We start from the raw sequence: 19,719 nt of genomic DNA on the forward strand, positions 1-19,719 counted from the left end.
TTGTTTCATCGTTACCAACATCAACTTACTTTCAATCAACTCAGCCAAATTCGAGGAGCTGTTGCAGCCCTGTTAATAAGACAAATAACTTACAATTGTGAGGTCATTAGTTCGCTTCTCCTGACTGTACCGGTTGTGCCTCTGTTAAATTCAAGACACTTTCTTCAGCGTCATTCCACGAGAATACAGCCCACGAGTCATACAGCCCACGAGTTCAACATCGAAAACAAAAGTCCTTGAGTCATTCATCCAGTCATACAGCTCATGAGTTCGACACTAGGCAAATAAGGCCCATGAGTTCGACATTAGGTAAGAACAGCTCACGAGTTCGACATTAAAAAGGTCTTACATGTAATATGTCGGTATTGTGGGCTTTGTTTGCTTTGTGTCGAACTCAGGGGCTGGATGACTCGTGGGTGTCGGTCTTGTGACGTGCACCCCTTTCTCCATATTGCTTAGTCCTTCAGAGGTCTCAGAGAGTGGTTGCTTGTGTGAAAGTATTGCTTCTTTGGAGGCCAAGTAAGAAAAAAAATGAAGTAAATTATTTTTCAAAATGGTAATCATTTCAATGACCACGATGACCAGTAGCAATAATCAGTTTCTATCATCTTCGGAGATCTTCTGCCAAGAGAGGGCAGCTCAAAGTAATTTGAAAAGAAAGGAGGCTGAAAATACATCAGTTTCCCCGCGAACATCTGGGGGCATTTCATGAAGAAACTTGTCGGATAAAATATCTGACAAGTCAATTATATCCGACAAGTTTTGAGAAATTCTTTAGTCTGATTAGCTGATTTCTCTGAACTTGTCGGATATAATTGACTTGTCAGACATTTTATCCGACAAGTTCCTTCATGAAATGCCCCCCTGATCTGTCTTCATTACTATTCCGTTTCCATCTCCTAAACAGATAATCTTGTCATTGTGACGTCAGTCATCGTCACAATCATCTCAGGCGCGATTTTCCGCCACCATCATCACCATTAAGATTAACTCCATAATCACACCCTCTGCCATGAGTCTCATTCTCTGTTCTGTCATTATCCACCTCTCATTATCTTCTACTTCAGTTTTTTCCACGGCTGAGTTTCTGGGCGGAAACGTGCTCCCCAGCGATTCATGCAGCATGATCGCTATTAATGCCAGTTAGGAAGCGCGCTTTCCAAATTGGACACGGGCATGCCTTTCCCACACTTTGGCAACCCGGCCTCAGCCGCAGCTCAAAGTCCAGGACGTGTTCACAGTTGAAATTCAGATTATCTTGTTTCCACCTCGAGGACATTAGATACGAAAATAGATCCTCTGGAAAGAAATGGAACCACACTTTAAATTTTAATCAATTGTAGTCCATGATTATCATTCGAGCTCGAGGAGAATAAATTCTAAAATATCATCCAAAACTCTTCAACAAAACCCGTCTTGATTGCTGAATTATGAAGAGGACGAGAGGAAAGTGGCGGCTTCTACAATATTTATCGTGGCGGCACGCATGCCACGGCAATGATGCCGAATTCCAACGTGGTAATAATCCAATTCATGAAGGATCAATGTCTTTAAATATTCCTATCGTCTGTCATGGTAATGATCACACGATATTAAAGTTTATGAAAATTGGCGCCAACAGCCAATTAGTATGTGCTCACCCTATTCATAACGGTAATTTGACTTGTAAGAAGCATTTCTCTCGACCTATCTTTCCACCGCTCTCCGACAAGGAGACAGGGGTATTGTGTTTAAAGTACTATCGTCTCTACAAAGATTGAGTACACCAAACGGTATAGATGGGTATACTCGTGTGTGTGTGTGTGTGTGTGTGTGTGTGTGTGTGTGTGTGTGTGTGTGAGTGCTTATTGGCGCGAACAGTGTATGTGTTAAGTAGCGTACCTGAAGTCTTTCCAAGCAAAATTAAAAAGTGAATAAGAATAATGCAATAAATTATTCTCTGATAACTTATTACTTCCTTCATCAGAATATCAACGTTATTGTCACTGTCACATTTATCGTTGTCATAATCCTTCTGTCACCATGACAACGGTAATCCGACAATTTAACATGTTATGACATCAGAGTCATGATTGTGATCAGTTTCGTTACTATTATCAACACAACGGTTGATAAGGAATAAGGTCGAGTTAAATGGGAGTTTGGAAACGCGCCCACTACCATACACTAACTACCTGTTCGTGCACGTTCCGTATTAGCTCGCCCATTCAGAAAGTTCATTAAGACATGAAACGGCCTCGCGGGATGCTCCAGGGGTGATACGTGGTACACTCGCACATGTCACCCTCTGATGTAGCAACGATCTTCCAGAAATGATATCTAGGCCTCCGATGGGACTACGGAGCCGAGAGAACATGGATGACACGGACGCCGAACTAGCGCCTGCGGAACAAGCAGACTGGAATGGAAACGGTCGCAGCCAGAACTGCGCCGCTGGTCAAAAGGTAATTAAATGAGCATCAATCTCTTAGGGCGAGGTAATTTCCTCAAACATGACGGATAAACGGCTTCTCTAATTACTTGGGCATCGACTTCATATTTCTCTTGTCAACTCTTCTTCTCCTCCTCCTTACCTTTTCCTACTTACTGTCTTTCCTCATTTACGATTCTCTTCTTTTATGTTTTTTTTTTTGGTTGGTCACACTCGATCACACGGAATAGCCTTTGCGGCGACTTTCAAAAAAAAAAAGCGAAACACTCACACCGACACACATGCACACACTAATAGGATGTTTAACTTTTAATAGCATTATCAGATTAAGGCAAAAGCCACATTGAATTGGTACTAAATTGTGACAAGATTCACCATACTTTGCAACGAATTCTGAAAGCAGTTTTCAACTAGTTGGCTAATCTGTTTTCAGGTGCTATTTTTTTTTCGGTAGACCTTTATATTATAAGTTTGGCTAATCATTGCACTCTACGACAGTGAGGTACAGTTATCATAATCATTCTTGTTCATTATTTTGTTATCAGCATTGTTATCACTATTTTGCTATTATTATTATTAGTAGTAGTAGTAGTAGTAGTAGTAGTAGTAGTAGTAGCAGCAGCAGTAGCAGCAGTAGTAATAGCAGTAGTAATAGTATTACTACTACTAGTAGTAGTATTAGTTCTTGTTGTTGTTGTTATTGTTTTACTCAATTATTTATATAGCGCTTGAAAGAGGAAGAAGGAAACATGACATCAAAGTAACAAGTTTCAAACAAACGCCGTGCAGACATACATGCATACGCACACACACTTCTGATACACACAGGCACACACAAGACATGTGCAACACGCACACACCGTTACCATGGTTACACTGATAACACGATGAGATCCGGGGACGTATTCCTCTGGAAAGTTTGTGTGGTCATTTAAAGTTGAAGAATGGTGCTTCCAGCATGTAGCTGCTAGGACGTGACTGGTGCGGTGGAGATACAGGGGTGTGTGATCTTTAACATTAAAGTTGGTATCTTAATGATTTGGAGACGGGGAGTCTCGCTGGTTGCGGAGAAGTCTCCGCGACGTCTCCAGAAGGCTAGCCAGGTCTCCAGGGAATCACGTGACAATTAAAGGGATGGTGCAGTCTTGGTTGAGATGGAGCTTGATGTTTCCAAAAATTTGATGATGACATTTTGAGATAATGAAAAACTTCTTCTGAAACATGACATATGCATATTATGATTCTAAACGAAATTCAAAGTTCATTTGATGAAAATCGGTTTTGAAATGGCTGAGAAGTCCAAAATAAAGCGGTCTTGGTCGGGCCCACATAGGATCGCTTTGTTTAACTTTGTTTTTGGATGTCTCAGCCAGTTCAAACCAATTTTCACCGAAGATTTTTAATCCCTCTTAGAATTGTATGCTTTAAAAATTTTCATGAAGTGGTTTCTAAATATCTCGCAAAAAGTTAAAAGCTGAATTCTCACCTCAATCAATACTATACCATCCCTTTAAACAAATTCGATTTTTTTGGAGACATTTTCCAGTCTCCATCTGGTCTCAGAGACGTCTCCACGACCTTGCGGAGACCCATGGCGACCTACCGGTGACGATGTGGAGACGTCTCTACATCGTCTCCGAGACAGAGAGGAAGTCTCGGAGACGTCGCTGCGACGCCCCGCGACTTTCAGGCAAATAGGTTGTCATCTTGTGTGGAGACGCCTGAGACGTCGCCCTGAATGGGAGATTCTTGGTGAGAGCGCGAGCCATTTCTTGGTCCTTCGAGTCGCTGAAAGGACAAGTCCACCTTCATAGACATGTGGGTTGAGTGAATGCAGCGATATTAGTAGAACACATCAGCGAGAGTTTAAGAAAAATCGGACAATCTGTTCAAAAGTTATAAATTTTTGAAGTTTCTGCTCAGTCACTGCTGGATGAGAAGACTATTATACTACAGCTTGTGATGTCACATGTGTAGAACAATATAAAGAAAATATGAAGAAAATTCAACATTTTTTGTTTACTTTTTTCTCATAGCCACGGCTACACCCCCTCCAGTGAGATAGCTATGCCGAATCGTCTCTTAAAAATACTGTTTCACTCTAAGGCAGAGAACACGATGACAAGACCAAAGCTCACTCGTAGGAAATATACGTCAGGAGTTCAAAAGTGAACTCTACACATTGATATTCTTATTAACATTAAAAAGTCTTTCTATTTTGGCACTATCATTCTAATGTGGTATGATGTACAGTTAGACAATCCATCATCAACAGCAATACGAGTCAAAAGATCGATCGCGTTCGTGCAGACGGTGAGTTTGGTCATGGAGTAGCTCCATGGTTTGAGGCTCTTATTTTTCGAGTTCAGTCCCAAGAGGGCGTACCAAGTTTGCGTCCCTCGTCGAACCGAACGTGAATTTTCCTTCGTATTTTAAGATTTGATGTTGTGTAGTGGTCATGAGATGTCAGACTAAGCTGCCGTGCAATTTGAATCTGAACGACCTTTCATCCTCTATTACCTATGACAAATTTTGATAACCTTTCCAAAACCTAGATATAACACTGTTCAATTTCAAGGGTTGTGCAAAATTGACATGTGGTTGATATCCTATACATTAAAAAGAAGCAATCATTTCTCTTCACTGATTGTCGTTGGGTGCTAATTTTCCTTCATAATACGTATTTTTACAGATTTTATTCCATATAACTTCGTGAAGATTTAAACTTGACAAAACAGAAAGCCGCGGACACCTTCACACGATAGGTGAAAAGGATTGGCGGGCAAAATAACCCGCAGCGCGGTAACCATGGAAACCGAATCGTCCGTGCGCCTCGCCACGTTGCTATCAGGTGTCGCATGTCGTGCCAGCTGCTTGAGTGGCGTAAGTGATAGCCACCCCTCAAGAAGGCAAAATGTGATTACATCGGTCGCCAATTTGCTGCCGTCTTGACCAGCAGATAGAATGACCGTATAATGAAGTATTCTTATATATATATATATATATATATATATATATATTATATATATAATGAAATGAAGTTCATATTATTCATATTCCACATAGTGGTCATTATATCATACATATAAAAGTACAATATAAACAGAATATCGTGACATTTTTTTCTAATAATCACAAATGTTTAGTTGACTACTAAGAAGCACTGCTTGTAAAATGTAGACCCCTACGGAATACATACAATATATATATATATATATATATATATATATATATATATATGCTATTATATATACTATTATGACTGTTCCTATCATCGATTGGATCCGGTAAACATTACATCTTTCTCTCTCTCTCTCTCTCTCTCTCTTTTTTGTTAGGGGACCTTAGTTTCTCGTTTTGTTTTTGTTTTTTTTGCTATTGTCTTCATTGACATGAAGAAGAAACGCTTTTTTTCGATATCCTTTTTTTCTTTATAGAAAACTCTTCAACATATATCACCATTATCAAGAGGTATAAGGAAAGTGTACCTATTTCCTCACTCTACAATTCAACAAATTAGACGCAAATTTCTATTGATGTATGTTTTCTTTCATAAGTCCGATACACAGAAGAACTCAATCAACTAAAGGTTATAAAAGCAGAAGGTGTCCACAGCAAGCGTTGGCGGTTCTCAGATTAAGGCTAGTAAGATATGACCACACCCCTGAAGCAATGACAAGGCTGAATGCGGAATGTTATTATAACAAGTCATGCAGTGAACAGAATGTAATCCAACATATGAGATCTTATCAACGTTCCTCACGTGTTAAAAAGAAATGAAGCAAAACCTCTGAATGACCCATTCATCGAACTGATGCGTTCAGAAGAGGCCAGTTGGGCATTATAAGATATCATTCTACTCACACTCCCTAAATCCGGCAGAAGTGATGTTATCAATTCAACTTTCACTGAATTTCTGCCTCAGGTATGATTATCAAGCGATCATAGTATGACACCTAGACTTCTATCAATGGAATCAGTTACCTCGAAAGGTGACTTAATCCCTTGTTGAGGCCGCCTCATCATTCCGTACCAAGAATGGGCAAACAGCGGTTTCAACGATTCCAAATCCGTCGTTTTATGACAAAAGTAACAAGAGTATACATTTTTCTCTTTCTTTCTCCCTCTCTTCTTCTCGTTTCTCACGTACACACTCTTACACACCCCAAAAAACACCCACACACATATATGAATATTAATATGTATAGATATAGATTTGTATATATGAGGTGATGAGGTATGGTAGTAATGCATTTTTGTCCAACAGTGCTATTTATGGCTATTTTGTTATATCGTCTTTACCCCTTCAGTCAGTCGATTTTCATGACAACGTATTTGTTACTCTAAGGTTCCACAATTATATTTTTTCTCAATTTACTTTGTTTTGATTATGCAACCTTATTCTCTGTCACCAAAGAAAGTGAAAGGTTTATGTTCTTTTCGAAAAATGAAATAAAGTTTGAATTGAATTGAAATGAATTGAATTGAATTCAAACCAAATTTTCGGCGCATACACACGTCTTCTTCAGGGTGGACAGGAACAATTAAAATTTCGTCATCTTTTCTGTACTGGTAACAACACGGGGACTACAGGCATCATTGTATATATACGTATGTATATATATATATATATATATATATATATATATATATATATATATATATATATATTATATACATACATGTATATATATATATATATATATATATATATATATATATATATATATATATGAAGAGTTTGTTCGCAAAAACCGATAAGTCCATATTTGCAAAATGGAGATATTTGCGATTAAAGGTCAAGAAAAATAAAGAGAATAATAAGAACATTTTTGCTTCTTTTGACTATAACTTCAAAAATGTACTGTTATATGTAGAGACCAATATAACATTCAAAAGGTATCATTTTGTACTTAATGACAGATACCGTACTTCAAAATATTCAAAAATGGACTTATCGGTTTTTGCGAACAAAGTCTTCATATATATATATATACAGGGCTCGACACTAACTTTATTTTTCGGTGGCCCGATGGGGCCACTAAAATTATCAATTTCAAATTTTTGGTGGCCCGAGAGAAAAATTTGGTGGCCCGAAAAAAAAAAACCCATTGATAAAAGTCCATTTTTTTTTTTAGATAAGTCGCACACTCACTGCATGTATATTTATGCATTTCCGGCGCAAAAAGTTACGAATTTATTGACACACTTTTCAAAAAATTTTGGTGGCCCGAGGTGGGCCACCAAATTTGCCCTTTTCTGAAATTTGGTGGCCCGACTTTCATTTTTGGTGGCCCCGGGCCACCGGGCCACCGTTAGTGTCGAGCCCTGATATATATATATATATATATATGATATGATATGCACATACATACCTGTAGGTCAAATGTTAAATGTAATAATTATGATTGACATGTTAAATTTCTGATGCATTGGCCGATGCAGTGAATTCACAATGTCGATGTGTGTGGATGGGAGATTGTAGCGGACGTGAGGAGGAGCTAACTTGCACATAAGGGATGTAACTCCGAAAGTGTGGTTTGACATAACATAAGACAAGATTGCATCCAATCAACTCCAGCCCATTACAAAGCACGACTGAAAACTGTTGACAAAAAGAACGTCCCATTATACAAACTCTGTTGATATTACTTTTTTTTTTGTTTTAGATTACAATTTCTGTACACCAATCCTTTCGTTAAACACACTATTATACGTTATATTGTGTTTGCATGAAATAGCGTTTACGTGTTGTCTGCGTGGTATCCTCTATTATATATTACTGTAGACAAACTCGGCCGTTGTGAGAAAAATGTCACGATGAATCGGATTTGCACATTGCTCCAAACAAACAGTCAAAACACATGAAGTGTTTTTGTGAGTTTCATCGCATGTATATGTTACCCGAGCAAAGAACGTTCAGATATTACCGTGTAAGACTTAGAGTAATTCGTCATATATCACGTTTTACTGTTTAAATACTCATGAGATAAGGTTAGCCAACTATACAGAGAAGAGGTATTGCGATTCGGCTAATTTGTCACGACCTGATGTGGAATCATACCCCGCCATCCGCGCACCAACAAACCTTACTCTTCCTCACAGAAGCACGCGCTAAATGAGAGCGCATTAAAGTCGCTGTTGATGTTGTGCTGATCCTGGCGGTATTAATGGTGGCTTCCCCCCCCCCCCCCCCCTGTTTTTTAACCTTTATATCCCCAGGTGAATTTCGCGGTTACATTAGGCGGCGTTGATCGGCTGACTCTGGGCGCATTCCCAGTCAAGTCCCATCACTGAGCTCGTGGGCTTAATGGGGTTTAATCACAGAGCTTCTGTCAGCCATCGGAGATTTCTCACATTCAGCATTCTCTCTCCCTCTCTTTCTCTCTCTACATGCTTTCTATCTATCTTTCTATCTACCTATCTATCCATTTCTTCTCTCTCTCTCCCTACCCCTCCGTCTATTTTTCGAGATGAATCGATAATGCGACATCTCTGATGAACCAATATTCATCCGATGGCATTTTTCTTGGCTCCCTGACACGTGTCTGATTTTCAAGCAGAGAGCTCTCAGACGTTGCTAAATTGTAAGAGTATATCATGTGAGTATATAGACCCACATTGTATAAGCACTAGTGCGATAAAAATTCATGCATCTTGTTTAGTCAAAATGGGGATCTGGGCGTATATCAGTTTCGAGTTTATTCCTGTCTAAATGTTTTCCAGAGTCGGTCTGGTCCTCTCACCTCCCTGGTCCGGTCGATTTTTCTCTTCCTAGGCTTGAACCAAGTTGGTTATATTTTACCCTATCGTCATGATCTTACCGGTTTGACTTACGTATCTTCACTCTCGCTATCATGCGTTATTCGACAAGAGTGAATTAAATTCAATTCAAGGTTTTTATCTTCAAGGGGTGAGCACTCGAAGGAGGATTGAATGCCGTGTAGAAAGCTGTTTGCAACCTTCTTGTTAATTTCAGAGACCTTGGGATGTTTTTCAGAGTATTTGGTGTGTATGTATGGGTTTTATGTGTGTGTGTGGGGGGGGGGAGGGGGGTCCCTCCGACGGAAGGGGATGGGTGTGATTACGCTTCTTTTTTTGTTGAAAGTCAATTCTCCCTCTCCCCCCCCCCATCCCCTCAGTGGGAAGAATCTTTGGAAAATAAATATGACAATGTTACCATTACTTTTATCAAATCGCAAAAAAAAAAAATGAAGCTGAGTAAGCTAAAAGAGAAGGTCAACTGGATGATATATTTTTCTTTCAATAATAAAATGACCGATATCTGAATAACCTCTATTGAGAAGTTCAGTATTAAGGATATGTATTGATTTTTCCCCATTTCCATGAGGTATGATGCTGTGACATAGAGTAGGCACAGAGGCACTGAGTCGTATGGATGTCTGATATTTAGGAAATCGAAAACACAAGTTTCAGTCAATAACCGCCACATTGAATTCGTCATGGTAGATTACTTTATACACAGGGGTCGACATTAGTAGTAGCCCGGGGCCACTAACAACCGATGTCAGGCCACCAAATTTCGGAAAAGGCCATCTTTTGGTTGTCCCGATCCGGCGCTTTAGATTCAAAGCCGATGGTTATGTTTCCGTTTATTTCGGGCAACTGTAGTTCTTTTTCGGACCACTAAAATTTCAGACTTAAGGATTTTAACAGAGCATTGAACGAGTCACCATAGAAAATAGTGGTGAGCTCTGTATATTTCCTTTGATGTGTGTGTGTGTGTTTGTGTGTGTGTGTGTGTATGTGTATGTATGTGTGATTCTTTTTGCATCGATAGATAGAAGGTGGTAAAGGATTATGATTTTAATGTTTAGAAAAAATGCGAATCTTGTTAGATCAAAAATATTGAAGTGTACATTTATATGCCTTATGAGATTTTGATTTACTGCAGGCTTTCGTGTCCGATCCTTTCAGGATTTGTTTTGAGAAATTAAGCAGAAGTTTTTGAGTTTGATTAGGTTGATCAAGGTGAATTTTGTATTGTAAGGCTGATATCTAATTTGTAGTGTAATACTTGGATACGATTTGTACAGTGAAGACTTTTTATAGTCTTTTTGTTTGTATGTTTGTTTGTCTGTATGAATCTACACGAAATCATTGTTTGTATTCGTTTCGTTGTGAAAACGATGGTGATATCAAACGAAATTCAAATAAAAGTACCATGTGTGTGTCTACCAGTGTGTGTTTGTGTGTGTGTGTATGTATGTATGTGTGTGAGGGTGTGTGTGTGTGTGTGTGTGTGTGTGTGTGTGTGTGTGTGTGTGTTTGTGTATGTGTTTGAGTGTGTACAGGAGGATTTTCCTTCTTGATGCTTGCACATCAATGCTGCAAATGAATTACAAGGCGCAGGTGCGATTCGAGACTCCACATCGATCGACCGCTGCTTATCTACCCCGATGATGAAACGTATGAAAAGCAGACGACACCGCTCCCCTCAAACGATTCCCGCCTTTAGAGGGAAGGCGCCAAGGGCAAAGACTCAATACACCGCGACCATGCAACATACTATCTGCTTCTTCTTTTTTTATTCGCTTAAAGGGATGTGACGATGTTAAGCCTTATTCAGAATCACAAGTCCTCATGTGTATTCTGTTTGATGGGTTCCATACCTAGGAAGCATGCGCGCTGTAAAATACAGATTTTTGATTGGCTGGCGTGGTAGATTTGTGACGAAATAGCTTTTGTTTCATCGTCATTATAAGATATTCAGTTTAGCAATCTGCATGTCTGTCAGAATAACCTAAAACAATTCAGAAACTAGATTTTTTTTTTGCATTGTTAAAATACTTTTTACTTCTACGAACCTTGATTGGCATGAGCTGCAAAAGTAAGTATGTGTTTATTCATAACATTTCAGGCTTGATATTTGATCTTACGAGAATGTCAAGATTTCATTTTTTTTTTGGTTTTGTTTGTTTTGTTTTGTTTTGATTTTGCTTCTGGCCAATTTTCAAATGCATTTCCCTCCCCCTGTGTTTCAATATTTTCATGCTATTTCTATAACTTTCACTACAGCAGCAAGCCTTTTATCAGTAAGTGTAGCGACTACCTGTATAGCACCGTCCAAAGTTAAATGCAATTTACCTGTTGCTTACATCGCGTATGAACTCTGTTGACATTACCATGTTTGGCGGCAACCGGTCCGATTTTGCATTGGTTGCCAGTAACCAGAATATTATTTTTCCCTCCATATCTTGATGATGACTTCCCATTAAATGCCCAAAGATACAAGAGATAAGAGTCATTAGCTGGATCCCTCATCGTCAAAACATGCTTGGAATGTTGTGATATGTCAATCATTTCAGTTATCTTTTTATATCATCACCACAATCTCATTTCCGTTTGATATCCCTCGATGTTTATCAAGTTATGCTTGTTACTTCGAGGTATGTCTCATCCTGACATGCCTTTCCAGGCCACGTAGATCATATCCAAAAATATATAATTGCCTTTATACTTGTTAACCATCGACCTTTCTAAAGACATACGCTGCTAACATATTATGGCTAACAGTTTGCGTTTGGGGAATACGGTGTTTTCTGGCAAGGTGTTGAGGACTGGTTATTTTGATACAATGTAACAGTACTGTTTGCGTTGTGTGACCATGTTCATGTGTATCAGGAAGTCCTTGTAAATCTGTTTTTGAAATTCCCCTACCATCCCCGCCATTGTTCAGACCTAAATAAGGATAATTATGAAAACAGGAAAATATGTTACGTTGAAGAGAAACGAAAATCCAATGCACAACAGCAACACCTATACAGCCCACGCACACTAGGCCATACCACCTAATCTTTGTCAATGTTTGCTTTGCTACTAAAGAATTCAAATTTTCAAGTTGAAGTCAAGCATCGATGACAAAACACAAGCAAATTAAAGTATTGCCCCCCCCCCAAAAAAAAAAAAGGAAGTTACGCAGGTGGCGTTTCATTGTTTGTCACTTCATTATTCAACAGCCATATCCCACAAACAAGTCAGTCTGGTCGGACGTGCGTGTCGTAACATTTCCAAGCAGAATGTAGACCTATAGGCCCGAATTCACGAAGGTGGAACAAATGAAACCATGGTTTAAACCATGGACAAAAACCATGGAGCGCCAAGTGTCGCATGGAATATTTCGTTACGAAATTGGTCATTTTGTCTACAAAATGACCGTTTCGTTAAAGAAATTATCATTTCGTGGACGAAATATTCATTTAGTTACAAAATGTTGTCATTTCGTTCCAAAATAATCATTTCATCGACGAAATGACTGATTTCGTAACGAAATATTCCATGCGACACTTGGCGCTCCATGGTTTTTGTCCGTGGTTTAAACGGTTTAAACCATGGTTTCATTTGTACCACCTTCGTGAATTCGGGCCTGGAGTCTATCAGCTACCCTTAGGTGTGCACGTGCGCCCCCATCCTGTCCACACAGCTCGATTCGTTGATTCCATTACTCCAGAAAGCGACAATAATTATGTATACACATTTCTGCATACATGCATACACACAAGCACACACACATACACACACACACGCACATAATATGCACACATATTATACACCCATACACACACACACACACACACACACACACCTATAATGAATGCATACATACATACATACAGTACATACATACATACATACATACATAGGCCTAGTTACGTTTAAGTGTTGATCCCCAAATAGGATATTTTAGTTAAAGTAAAATTCTGAATGAAGAGGTTCTCAGCTATAAAGTGGTATACAATGTACATTAGGCTCATCAGTATCGGATGCTCCTAATCCATTACAATAAATACTTGAAAACGCAATATGTAGGGGAGGTAAATTGAATCAACCATTCAAGTAAAGTGAGGCACCTTACAATGTATGCTGAATACAATGAACGATATGAAACTCGATGACAATCACTGATATAATATAAGATTATCACATAAAAGTAAACCTCGTCATGCTCATAGACAATACTGTTTGTTCATCTTCAAGTATCAAAGCTATTTACTGTAAACTAAACTTCATAATACATGTTCACATGGAGGGTGGGCACAAGATAAGAAGAGACTACAAAAATAGACTTCTTATTCACTGATTAATTCTATGCCTCCCGACTTTTTGATATAGGGAATCTCTGTCAGAAACACCTACAGCACAAAATAAATCGATTTGACCAAAAATATAGTATTTCAGAGACCTTTTGTGTGTTACGGTCACATATACACTCACGAACACACACACACACATACTCACGCTCATCCAAACTCACTCAAACATACACACACGCACGCGCGCACATAATGATTTACGTAAAGAAAGTGGGATATGTGAGCACGTACACTGAGTTCGTGTACGCTCTACCAATTCATGTATGGTATAATGGGAGAAACTGCAATCCTATACATAAAAATAATGGAATTACGATCAGGCGAACAAGCATACAGTAAGCATGGATGATTAAATGTAGGTTTCCTTTTTATCATCCAAACTTTCCTTTGGTCACATGCACACAATACCAACAGTATGTTTCAATTTCAATTCAATTTCAATTTCAATTTCAATTTTATTTCCATCTCCATTGAATTAACAGGGAAAATTATATACAATACATTTACAGGACATATTTGTAACAATTTCAAAGAAAACGTACAAGTGGTCACGAGTAACAACAGAAATTCCTTTCTAAGGTATATACATATACATAATACAAAGATTAGAATGGAAATGGAGGGTCCCACTAAAAAATCAAAGCTTGTAGGGTATGGGACCCTCGGAAAATACGTACACAAAATCAAAGAAACCAATGTCAACTGACATGAAATTAACTTAGGAAGGAAAAAAGAAAGAAAAAAAAGGAAAAAGAAGAAAAAAGGGGAAATGAGACTATGGTATATACAACACACGCCATCGTGGACACAAGCATAATGTACTTCATGATGTAAATGCAATGATAAAACGATAAAACGCTCCCTGGTTCGATATTGCGATTGATTGGGTGCATATACCGGTATGAATGCATAGGAACGGATATAAAAAAGAGAAAGAGAATAGACTCACTGTTGTCTGGTACAATAAAAGAAATATCTGAGGAAAACTTATGTGAAACAGATTATTTTCTTTAAAAGATGATTTCTGTGTGATATCTTAATACTTGTAAAAAAGATGACTTGATTGAGACAATAAAACCTATCCTGTTCTAGAATAAAAACTCACTTATTAAACGTTAGATCTTATATTCACTTCAAACTCTGTAGTGGAAACATCTTGAAATAAAATTGTTATTCGAGGCAGCTTTCCCTTTAATTGCTTTCCTTTGTCTTCCATTTCATTTACTCTCCTTTCTTTCTTTTTTCTTTTCTTTTCCCTGCTTTCCTTGTATACCCTGTCCCGACGGAAATTTGTTCACGACCGAGTAAACTCAGAGGACGAAAATAGAAAATATGTGAATTTCTCCAAATTAGCACGCCCGGGCTCTCTGAGGACCGTCTGTATTTCACTTCGATAATTCTCGGCTCACTCGCCCGGAATCTATCCGTGTTCACGTTCTTGCTTTCCCGAGGGCTCCGCTGCTGTGATAAAACTTACCCCCACGAGACTGAGTGCATCCAAACAACCATCGATGTGGAAAAGATTAAAGAAGGGGAAAATATATTGAAGCTGTTATCAGTCTTTATGTATTATCCCAATCTAGGGGGAGAGAGGGAAGGTTTGGTTGAAGCGAGGAGTTCCCAGCGCGCCAACACTAGGGAGGTGTGGTTCGATTGCGGGTTTGCTAGCTGTCGTCTGATCAGGCAGCGTGTTCACTTTTGGCGGGATATTTGTCGTTAAGTATTAATCATATTGGAATGCACGTAGATAACCGCAGAGGAGATTGAAGTAAACTCCAACCGATTTGATTTCATCCCGTGGCTCCTCTTAATCTCCGCCGATTTTTAGCTCAATGACAAATGACTCTCGACTATGAGAACACGGTAATCAGAGAAGAGAAAAGAAGATAGAACCACAGAAGGCAACTGTTATCGTATAGCAAGGTATAACAAGAAAAATTACGGAGTAGTAAAAATATAATAAGCAGAAGGATGAATAAAAGACTGCTCGATGAGAGAAGGCAGGCTGACAGTGTGTATCGAATGAGCATCTGCATTCATGAATGATCCCTATATGAATGATATTAGATGATATTAAAATTACTGGTTATATTACATGAGAACAAGAAGAATGTGGTGCTTTAATTAGAGCAGGAGCTCTAATGTCTCTACTCATGCAAACAGTAGACATTAATATGCAAAATGAATACTCAATTACTCATGATGTTAAATGAATAGATGTACAAACATGATTGTAAAGTTAACCTAAAAAGTAATGCCATATCAAATGTACACTGAGATAATAAATACTCAAAGTGACGTTTGAAAGACAAAAATGTGGTGTGTGTGTGTGTGTTGTTGTTTTTTTTTTTTCAAATGTATTGGACAATCTTCATGCATAATCAAATCTTGGCTAGGAAGATGGTCCCCCGTAATGCTGCAACTGGAAATGAACTGTCATAAAGTATAGCATAAAACTTGGCATCCACTGTGTGGACAGCAGTTGTGCAGAGGGTGTAAGGAGTACAGTTCGTTATTCCAATTTTTTTTCGAAGGTTCATTACTCCGATAAATAAAGTTCGTTATTTCAAATGTTTGTTAATCCCCAAAAAAGAAAAAAATAGTGATGATGCATATTAACAAACCTTCCGAGTTTTAAACCTTACTCCGTTTTCAGATTAACGAAACTTTTAGAATACCAAACCTTATTTCATTTTCGTTCATTTTCTGAATTACGAACCTAAGGAATAAAGAACCTTTTTTTAAATCGTTTTCAGATTAACAGACTAACCGTCGGGAATAACGAACCTTCAAAATAACGAACTTCAACCATCAATATTGATATAACAACGATTATCTTACAAATGATTTCCACGCACAGGCTTTTTCAATCTTCAATATGAATATCAGTTCTCAGCCGGGTTTCAGATGAATTTATTGTGGTAAAGGGAAATTTTCATAGAGATTGAAGAGTAGCTCAAGCAGTTTAAGATCTTATAGCATTCCAGTGGATTAGGATGAGAACACTGAATAGATAATTTCATTTAATTAAAAAATCCGTGGACGTATTCACATTTGTACATTATGCGTTTACATTTTTGATAGTTCGTGACTTATGCTTTTAAGTGTCTGAATGTTTGTATAGTACGTACGCATAAATAATATTGTTTTTATGAATGTATGAGCACGTGTATATGTGTATGTACATGCGTGTATACGTATGTATGCATCTCTAAAGTAAAGTGTATGTTTATGTATGTATTTTATGTTTCTGTACATCTTTAAATGTCTATGCATTTAAGTGTGTGTGTGTGTGTGTGTGTATGTGTGTGTGCATATAAAGAGGCCTAGTGTATATTGTCATAATGAAATTTGTATTATCTTGCAATAAATTAATTTGTATAAGAATTGTTTATATGAAAAAAGAAAGAAAATTTAAAGATTGACAAAAACAAATCAAACAAAAAATATTGCCGTAGGTCTGTCTGTATGAGGATGTCTCAGCACAAGCGAAAGCTGATACACACACACACACACACACACACACACACACACACACACACAGTGGTAAATTTCCTTTGTTATCCAGTGAGGCTTTTGGCGGAGTTTCCTTCAAAATGATGACATCGTGACTTACAAGAAATTCAGACCAGAACAAAGCAACAACAACAACCACAACAAAGACAGAACCAAACCGGAAAGCGTGAACTTCCAAATGATGTTATCAATTCTAAGGATCGGTTTTTATCTCAGGATAATGGGCATCCTTGAATGTATCATCGGAAAGAAGAGATGCTTTCCATCATCATAACTGTCAGGCGGCATTAGACGTTCGCTATCACCGGAGCTGGGTTCTTTCCCCCCATACGCTCTCTGGCGTTTTGATTGCGAGATGGCATTGGTTTCCCATACTCCCATTATGCAAGACATCTTAGATGGAGATCAGCAGTATGCTTTTAAGAGGTCGCTGTTCTTCAACAGTCAATCCGGAGTCTGAGAAAGATGAGTGTTTGGAAAGGGGGGGGGGGGGGGGGGTTGGGGGCGAGAGAGGGAGATGGGGACGGGGGAGAAGGGGTCGCTGTTCTAATTTATATAAAGTTAATCTAGAGACCCAGAGAGATGAGGGTGGGGAGCGGGAGCAAGAGAAAGGGGGGGGGGGGGTGAGAAGAAAAGGTTGGGAATTAAGAGGGGTGGGAAGACGGGCAGGTGTAAAGATCGGGGCTGCTGTGGAAGATGCGGAATGGTCATCCGTTGGACAATACCTGACCATAAATACGGATTGTTAACATCGTCACGTCGAACTCTGGGCATCTTTGGAGCCATAGTGTGGTAAATTTGACAATTTTCACGTATGCTAACATGTGTAGTACCCATAATAAGAGGTGGAGAAAACTTGAACAATAACAACCGTCTATATATTTGGGCTCTTGATATTTCTTGAGACTGATAGGAGTCCCGATTACTAGGTTTTCACATGCTTTGGGTAATCTCATACACATCCCTATTGATCTTTAGCTTTTAAAATAACTGACCCAGACATTATGCATCAAATGCGATAACTCAAACATTTTTCAATCCCTCCTCCGAATGATAGACAGTACCTTTAAACCACAACCGGTTTATTTCCCCAGTACCCAAAACCACCTCACGGCCCAGATGTTCATTGACTTGTATGCGTAATTATTTTGATCACACATGTTGATCTCATGAGAAGGAATACGAATGACTCTGACGAATCAATAAAACAATCCAATCATCTACCCATTTCTCCAGAATTCAATTAACTTTCTCCACGGAAACTATCTGCTTGAACGATACAATGAAGCAAGATTAATTCTCCCATTTTGTAACTCAAGTTGTTTTTAAAGGAGACCTCCGGATGATTTTGAGATTTTTACACTTGATCAACGATGAATTACTTATACTGAATACAGAGTTTCAGAATTTATAGTGATTGGGTAGAAGAATAAGAATGTTTTCAAAATTTATAACAAATTGCAATGAACAAAGATGATGACATGGCAGCCTCACCGTAAGCATGCATGAGGTGGGGCTCAAGGAAGCAAAACCAAAGAAGAAGGTATGTATACATTCTACACAGGTGAACTTGTCAATCCAGCGGTATTGTAGTGGAATTACACTGCTACATTTCTGAAATACATGAGGCTCTATGTCATCAACACTGTTCAGTGTAATTTGTATTAGTTTTTTTTTTTCAGAATATTGGTTTCTCTGCTCAAAGACCACACTAAATTCCACAAATCTATACACGGCGCTGTCGATTTATGTACTACATGATGTAAAAATTTTGAAAATCGTCTTGAATGCGCCTTTAACATGTTTAATATCGTACTAGGAAGCGCACTGAAAGAAACAATAACAACAACATCTGTCACACTTGCGGGGAAAATTAAAAGTCTTTAATTTGCATAATTATCGACAATCCTTGAACCCATTTTCAATTCGTGGCGTGTTTTATTATTGACAATATTATTACTATATTTCTCGATGATCTCGTTGTATGATCTATATCATGCCCAGATCTTATCTTGCTGCCAGGTATTAACAAAATGTTATCACGTTTCATTCGATAAAACTATTGGAACATCGTGATACATGTATTTTGAAGATAAAAAAGAAGATTTTTCTCAAAGACATCGGATAGATACGAGATTCATTGAATAAATAAATTTGTAGTTATTCATTACATGACCTTATCATAATCACGATAATCTTTAAATTAGGCAATTACACAGACATCTACTTTGAAGTTCTTTGTGATACGATAGTGATTTTCTTAATTGCAAATGATATGTGATGTCTACAATAGGACAATAATGTATTTATCTTAGAAGGGACAAAAAAAAAACTGAGAGAAAGACAGAGTGATGTACGTTTGTGTGCGTGAGGTTATGTTCTATAATTATGCATTGATTACACAACATTTTTTTTTAAATCTCCATATCTCCATTTATTTCCATACTACATTGTCCATGTATTAGTGTGCAGTACCAGTTAGGGTCACCACTAACTTTATGAAAGAATAACCTGGGGCCTGTTGCATAATACTTTTCACCTCAGAAAACTCAAAATTTTCATTTGTTAAAAGTCATTGGCAAAATCATATCAACCTGAGTTTTCAGTTCTTACCAGATATTTTTTTTTCTCTCAGGTGCAAAGTTTTCTGCATTAGGC

The sequence above is a fragment of the Diadema antillarum genome, unplaced genomic scaffold (assembly GCF_040938485.1).
Source record: "Diadema antillarum isolate AM-2024a unplaced genomic scaffold, OU_Dant_1.0 scf00000020, whole genome shotgun sequence".
NCBI classification, from domain to species: Eukaryota; Metazoa; Echinodermata; class Echinoidea; order Diadematoida; family Diadematidae; genus Diadema; species Diadema antillarum.